Here is a 7,599-nt window from a genome sequence, read left to right on the forward strand (position 1 = left end):
CCAAGAATATAATCATTTCTTTCTTTCTTTCAGATAATAACTACAGTATCCCACAAAAAAAAAAGATCCATGTGGCCTGCAGTTGATCGACTATATGAGCGAGGTGAACAACACTGGTCCGTAATTTACTAAGCATTCAAGTAACATTCCACATAGTTTTAATTAGCTGATTAATATTGTGAAAATTCACCTATAGTTCCTCGTATCTGTGTGTTCATGGCTTCAAAGTTATCACCAGTTCTTGAAGCATGTGCAAGGCTAATCAATAACCTGCATATAAAGTCGAGGACATTTGTTTCACAAACTGAATGTCGGCAGTTGCTAGAGTTTATAAGTATATCACAAGAACGAACTTTGCTAACAAAATTTTCATCCAAAGGAATGTTGCTCGAATTGGTGTCTTGATGGCAGAGTGGAGGGTTGCAAAAGACATGAACAGGTACTACTTCAAGAACAAGGACACACCAACTGCCCATTCTGCAGCAAAATGTATACATGAGGAAGTTATCTACAGAAGCAGTGAAATGTCAACCACACATATTCATGTCAAACAGGATTTGAATCCGGAATTTCTAACATTTCTCATGTCAAGCAGCACACTGTAAGGCTAGGAAGCAATTTTAACAATGGTGTTAAGTCCATCCAGACAACACTAGGAAATCACTCACCAAGCCCCGTGGTAACATGGTGGTACCTATAGTAGTATCAAAGCCCCAAATGTTTCATTTTCTTGAGCTAAATATATTAGAACATACAAGTCGAGGACATTTGTCACCATGTTTCACAAATTGAATACACCCGTTGCTAGAGTTTATCAGTACATCTAAAGAACGAACCTTGCTAACGAAATTTTCATCAAAAAGAATGTTGCTAGAATTGGTGTCTCGGTGGCACAGTGGAGGGTTGCAAAAGACATGAAGAGTTACTCCTTCAAGAACAAGGACACACCAAAATTGCCAATCCTGCAGCAAAAAATGTATACAAGAGGAAGTTATCTACATAAGCGGTGAAATGTCAACCAGGAAATGTCAACCACACAGATTCATGTGAAACATGATTTAAATCTAGGATTTCAAACATTGCTCATGTCAAACAGCACACTGTAAGGCTGTTAAGCCCATCCAGACAAGACTAGGAAATCACTCCGCAAGCCATGTGGTAACATGGTGGCACCATAGTAGAACCAAAACACCAAACTGTGTCATTTTCTTGAGTTAGATAGATTAGGACATGTAGTCAACTTGTTTATTCCCAAACAAAGAAAAAACTAGTCAAACTGTTATCTCTCGATAGTAAATACGCAGGGACCATTAACAAAAGCTCGGACCGGAGCATACTTATGGAAATGTGAGGCAAAATAGCTCAAAAACAGGTCGAACATGCCAAGTTATTGATAAATCTCATACATGTTCAAGTGCCAATCCCTATCAAAATGTACCAACAATTTTCCCATGCCAACAACCATGATTAATCCCGAATCTTGAATGCTAGTGCTCAGTTGCACACCTTGAAAATAAACCAAGTCGCAATAATAGTAGGGATATATGAGCTCAGAGTTGAAAGCCAGAGAGGGCAACCCAAATGCTATTTATAACACATGGTGTATTCATCTCTATCAATTCAACAGAGGAAGCAATCAATCACATCAACAATGGGTGAAATCTGTCTGTACGGTAAATAAGAGATGTACATATAGAAAGCTAAGAATGGAAAGATCGTTTTAACTTCACGTTTGAAAAGCATGTTGTAATTGCATAAGCAATAAGCATTTTCTTTTGACTAAATCTATTATAGTTCACAAAGTAGAATATAGTAGATAGGACAAAAGATGTTGCGTGGTAATTGACTAAGCATTTTTGCTGAACTCAATTTGCATCCTTAAGTATAATTGACAGTACATCTCCAGAAAATACAATTTTTCAGAATTCATTAGTTGAAGGTAAACCCAAAAATGGCACAATAAACGAAATTATGATATACCTCTGCATACATGTGAGATTATTAGACTGGAATATTTGAGATCCAAACAACCTTAGGACCAAAGACGTCGCATACTCTGATTAGTTTGTGAACCTTCTGTGCAATCATGGCTTTATATATCTCACAATTGCAGCACACAAATACTGAAGATTTGCCTCTCGTCTGAAACTGCATAATCACAAGACCAAGAGAAATTTTAGAACCAGTGTGTATAGCTACAGAGAATACAAAATATGAAAGTTCGAGAATTTTAGTGTCCATCCTTGAGTAGAAGGTGCTTTTATTAAAGATATGATAAGAAGTCGGCACAGTTTCCTTTATTTCTGCAGCCAACTAATTACTCCCTTGGCCATATCCCTGTAAGATGAATAACCATGAAGCCAATTTTTTTAATTGGAGCAAAAACCCCAATTTTGTTCATATGTACAAATGAAAGAAAAGTATGATGAATTAAGAGCATAATTTGGAATGGTTCTGCACAAATCAGCTAGCAGGATGCACCTTACAAAGAGTCATCATGCTGATAAAGCGATCCCTTTGTGAATCGATTTTCATTACCATAGGATAACGAAAAGCAAACAGCGGTTCATCCAAAGTCAGGTCAGGGTAAAGAATGGACCTTCTTGAGGTGGAGATGGTGCTGGACGGCCACTCCTCCTGGTTCCCCTGAGTTTCGTCATGGGCGTCCACGCTCCGGGCGGCTGCAGAGAGAGAGATGTGTATGTGAGATGGATTCCTGGGACGTGGATGTCTGTCTTCCTGCCATCTGGATTGATTCGTCCACTCGTCCCTCCATCTTCCATGTAATTATAAGGAGGCTGCACGTAATTAGGGAGGAGTTAATTCTCCTAACATCTTATTACCGATAATTAGGCTCCATATAATTAAGCCTATTTCTTCTCTCCTGGAAATTAATTAATTTCCACATATAAATCATTTATTCTTTAGTAAAAAATATTAACTTCCATATCCGAAGCATGTGGACGTGCGGGATCACTGTTGACTATTGGGATTTTCTTCTCCGACTGGAAATAGGAAAGAGTGGAGGAAAAATAGGAATTAATTATCCCAAGATCTCGTTGCATTTGTTTTGACACATGCCTAGTGCGTACGTGTTGAAATTAAGGAAAATTAGGAGATATTTTCAGTATATGAATATATATTCACACGTTGAAATTAAGGGCCTCAAAAAGAATGAGAAATCTCCGATCGTTTCTTCAGGCTAAAACGTGCATGCATGTGAAAACTAGCTCAGCATACTGATGAACGGATGATAACGAATAGCTGATTATTTTCAGAAAAACAACGAATGATACAGAGAGGTCAAGGAAAAAAGGTGATTAGTCACCTAAAGATAATCATCACAATTGATAGTTTATCAAAAGACTAGAGATACATGAGGGACATCAGCATGATTTTCTTTGAAAAAATACACTCTCAGCTCAGCCAATTAATCACCTACAGGTTCATCAGCTCCAAACTTCGGCATTAACTTAGATCTTTTTCAGACACCGTGATCACATAGCAATTAATATACTGTACATAAAAACGACTTGTTGTGCACACGGCACAACAAATTTGACATTCAAATATACATATCAACCTCAACCAGAGGTATAAACCAGCAGAAATGAGTATCACACTACCGAACAACAAACATAAGCGAAAGCTTTTACAGTTACACCAACAAGTTCAGATGGTGTTACACCAACAAAGCATGCATCAACCATATCTATCGCATAGTTGATAAGGCGGTAGAAATGTAACTCCACCTGCATAGAGATTGTTCGACGACCAAGGCGCATATATGAAGCTGCAGCAGCCACAGGTCACAGCTGCCACCCTGCCTTGTCGTTGTCCTTGCCAAGAACAAAAAGAAGACGGTCAGTTGTATATATTTGCAATGCACAATAACTCTGATCTAGCATGTATAAGTTCACACGGAAATCGCGTTGCACAACCTCGCAATCTGAAGGGATAAAGGAATGCTTTCCCAGATATGTCGCAGGTCATGTGCATAAGTTGGTCATTGAAACTGTGGGTCCATAGCACTGAACCTTGCCATCTTCCAGGAAGTAATACACGGCCAGCAATCATACTCTGAAACGACAACAAGGTCACGCATTTATTTTAGACACTAGAGCTGCTCGGACATTACCAAAAACATCAAACAACAGTAGCCAACTATCCACAATTAGCTCATCAAACAGTGGCCAATTAGAGTTCATGAACAGCAGGACATTATTACTTTCATTTTTATTACTTGAAATGGGTCAGAAGAGACAGCGGGGGGCACCTGCAGGTAGTATTCGTGTTCTCGTCCGAGGCGAAGACGGAGTCGCGCCTTCCTGACCCATCCTCGCCATCGCCACCACTACCTTGGGCTGGCTGTACCACCACCACACACAATCAACCCTGAAGAATAGTTAAGCTAAGGCTAGCATCAACAAAGGAGAAATAAATGGCTACAAATAATGGCAAGTATCCGGATTATTGCCACTCGTTATTAGAATTTAGAAACATATAAACTACTACAAACAAGAACACTGAACACCACGTAATTTTCAATTGCAAGATCAGCACACGTGTCTTAAGTGCAAACACTCTAGGACTACTAGTGAACTACTTCGAAACGGAAATAACTCGGAGAGGAACGAAGTCCATCGGGGAGGCATGAGTAAAGCCCATGCAAGGCCAATGAATGTATCAGGCGATGTACAGTGAAGAAAGCACTAGATGGCTGCAACAAAATTTGGCAATGCCTAGCCATCATGAAGAAGTATGCTGCACCGTTTTACGAGGAGTGGCTATTAGTAAACAAATTACGACCAAATACAGCTTCAAATAAGCAGACATATATGTCAACCGAAACTCTATGAGCAGAGCGGACTTCCAATGCAGCGGATGCACAAATGATCATGATCATATATGAGGATTAAGTTGGAGTAAAGGTTGAAGGGCAGAATCTCACATTTCAAGAAGGCACCAAATAGGTTTCAGTAATGCCTTCAACTGTATCACCAATAGGATGAGTGTGGATACGATTCCCATATTTCACGTCCTGGCATTTGACGGACAAAGACAACATCGCCAAGTCACAGACTCATCAGGCTCTTCCTATGAACTTCTTCATCCTAACTTTAGGCTATCTGCAATGACTATGCAGATAGCGTCTTTCCTCTTCTTACCCTGCAATGCAGTAGATACCAAATGTAACAACCAGAATGAGACTACAGCAGCGACATTCTGTCGAAACAACTTAATCAGACTGGCCATCAAGAAATAAACTAGCAAGCAGATGAGCCACCCCATGTGGAAGTTCCTGACAATGATATAAACATTTAGGCCTACTACAAAATTAATACTATATTATACTCATGTCCCATACAAAATCAACACAACAAGTGTAGACTTTGAACACCAACTGAGGAAACCTACAGTAGAAACGTCAAATTAAGAAGAACCTTTCATTTAATGTTAATTACCATAACTGCAACAATCTGAGACCCCGTCCAGTATAAAATCCAACCTCACACTAAGCACAGCAGGAAATCCAAAACTTAACTAAAAAGTTGTAGGAGTAACGATGTTGCAATGCAAGGTTCAAATTAATTATCTGTGGACCGGATGGCACAACCTCCTAACTTTGTTGAAAAATTCAGCGAAAGCAATGAACAATTCCGTACTATCTACATACCTGCAGAACTACAAATTAGCAAAAGACTTGGCACCACATTAGCAGTACCACCACAGACCACTTGTCATGCCAAACTAGCTCTAACCAACGATTGGTTTGCACAGCAGGCAGAACCAGAAACATCACAAATTCATCAGCGGAAGGCGGGAGAAAACCTTACGACAACAAGCCGCGGTAGTTCTTGTCACCCACACAGCTAGCTAGCTAAGGTTTCTACCACACACCCACATACATGAAGGAAAATAACGCAGCAATCTAGCATCAACGGAAATGAGGTAGAGAAGGGAGGTGGTGCTCACCGGCACGCAGCAGCATAATTGTACGGCATTCTGATCCTACATGATTACAAATTGAAGTATATAGTCCATGATAAGGAAACAGGGACAATTAGGATTATTCCTTAAGAAACAAATGTACTAGTCCAGCTAAATCAAATCAAAGGAAAAAATAATGAGCATTCAAAAACAAATAAGCTCAGGAAGATTAGCATATAAATGTCAAGATTTATATGTAGCACAGTGCAGTACAAGTAATCTCTATGACAGGCGAAATAAAACCAACCAAGCTAGAATGCATCAGCAACAAACAAACATTGAGTTTGAAATTTTCTAATGCATTTTATGGACAAATCAGAGTTTGATATGCTAAATAATAATGGAACAATGTATTCCTTTCCAAGACTTCGATTGCCAGTATAAATACAGAGACAGGCATAACATGGATCAGCAACCAATGGAGTATAATCTAAGCTCAACCATTTATGATGAAAAAAAACTAGCATAACGGCGTTTGACGATTTATAGCAGAGCGGTCCTGCTAGTACAAGTTGGAAAGTTTCAGCGATTCTCGATGTGAAACCGAGCTTGAACAGCAAATGCTATTATGCGCCGAAGGAACAGAGAAAAAACGTGAACAGCAGTAGTACACGGGAACAACAGATCTTTATTAGTTCACAGGAATCTAGCTAGTAGTCAATCACCCTTGACCAGGAACACTCACACGGGCAGATCAGTTTGCATTGCACATGTATACAAATAAATTTGTCCTTCGTCAGGGACTAGTAGTATTGGAGGGATAGGAACAACTCTAATCAATCAAAAAGTAACTAGTAGCAAATACTGCGTGGACACTCATGGGCAGATCCTCCACCGCGTACACTGTAACTGAATATTTGCAGCGCGTGTAAACAGAGAGAAAGGTGCAGGCGTGTTCATGAGCGAACTCGATCCAGTGTCTCCAAGATCCGAGTCCCTGTGCGCCGGGAAACCCTAGCAGAGAGGAGCGGGTCATGGGTGGAACCAATCGCGGGAGGGGCGGCGCCGGAAACAGAGCAAGGAGAACGAGGAGGAGGAGTACCTGCAGCTGCGCACGTCGGGGGTCGCCGTTCCCGGTGAGCACGCCGGAGGAGACGCCCAGGACGGAGCCCTCTCCGCTGCTGGTCGCCCCTGCTTCGGATCGCGAACAGGTGAGATGGCGGACGACGGCCCGCCGCCGCCGCCGCGTCCTGGTGGCCGGCAACTCGCCGCCGTCGTGGAGGACCGCAGTGCAGACCCCGGCCACGGACACGACGCGGTAGGGCGAGCTCGACGGAGCCGCGCGCATGGAGAGGCCGGCCGATGCACGCCGGCGCCGGCGAGCACGCCAGCCGCGCCGCCGCGCCGCCGCTTCTCTGGTGGGTAGGTGGCGACTGGTGGTTACGTAGTACTATCCGTGACACATGCCCACCAAATTTTGGGTAAGTTAACTATGCCAGGCATTATTTTGGGTAGAAAATAAATACGCAGCCTCCTGACCTCCTCTCACAAATTGGGGAGCTCTTTATTTTGGGACAAAAATAAATACGCACCCTTGCAAGGCAAGTTAATTAATGTCTCGCATCATTTTGGGAGGGAAAAAAAGAACGGGTAATAAACAGCCATCCC

The 7,599-nt window shown here is 41.7% G+C and overlaps 2 long non-coding RNA genes across 3 annotated transcripts; both read right to left on the minus strand.

Annotated features, from left to right (window-relative positions):
- Positions 1-284: 284 nt before the first annotated feature.
- Positions 285-2,045, minus strand: LOC124660364. The gene is made up of 3 exons (XR_006989869.1): positions 1,981-2,045; positions 837-962; positions 285-477 (listed from the first exon to the last, which is right to left on the minus strand). It is a non-coding gene; the product is annotated as an uncharacterized LOC124660364 (long non-coding RNA).
- Positions 2,046-3,502: 1,457 nt separating this feature from the next.
- Positions 3,503-6,889, minus strand: LOC124667002. 2 transcript variants are annotated; one of them, XR_006991126.1, is made up of 4 exons: positions 4,952-6,889; positions 4,277-4,395; positions 3,942-4,080; positions 3,503-3,839 (listed from the first exon to the last, which is right to left on the minus strand). It is a non-coding gene; the product is annotated as an uncharacterized LOC124667002 (long non-coding RNA). The 2 variants fall into 2 exon arrangements; XR_006991125.1 differs by lacking the exon at positions 3,503-3,839 and having other exon boundaries at positions 3,849-4,080.
- Positions 6,890-7,599: the final 710 nt, after the last annotated feature.

Source organism: Lolium rigidum, chromosome 6 (assembly GCF_022539505.1).
Source record: "Lolium rigidum isolate FL_2022 chromosome 6, APGP_CSIRO_Lrig_0.1, whole genome shotgun sequence".
NCBI classification, from domain to species: Eukaryota; Viridiplantae; Streptophyta; class Magnoliopsida; order Poales; family Poaceae; genus Lolium; species Lolium rigidum.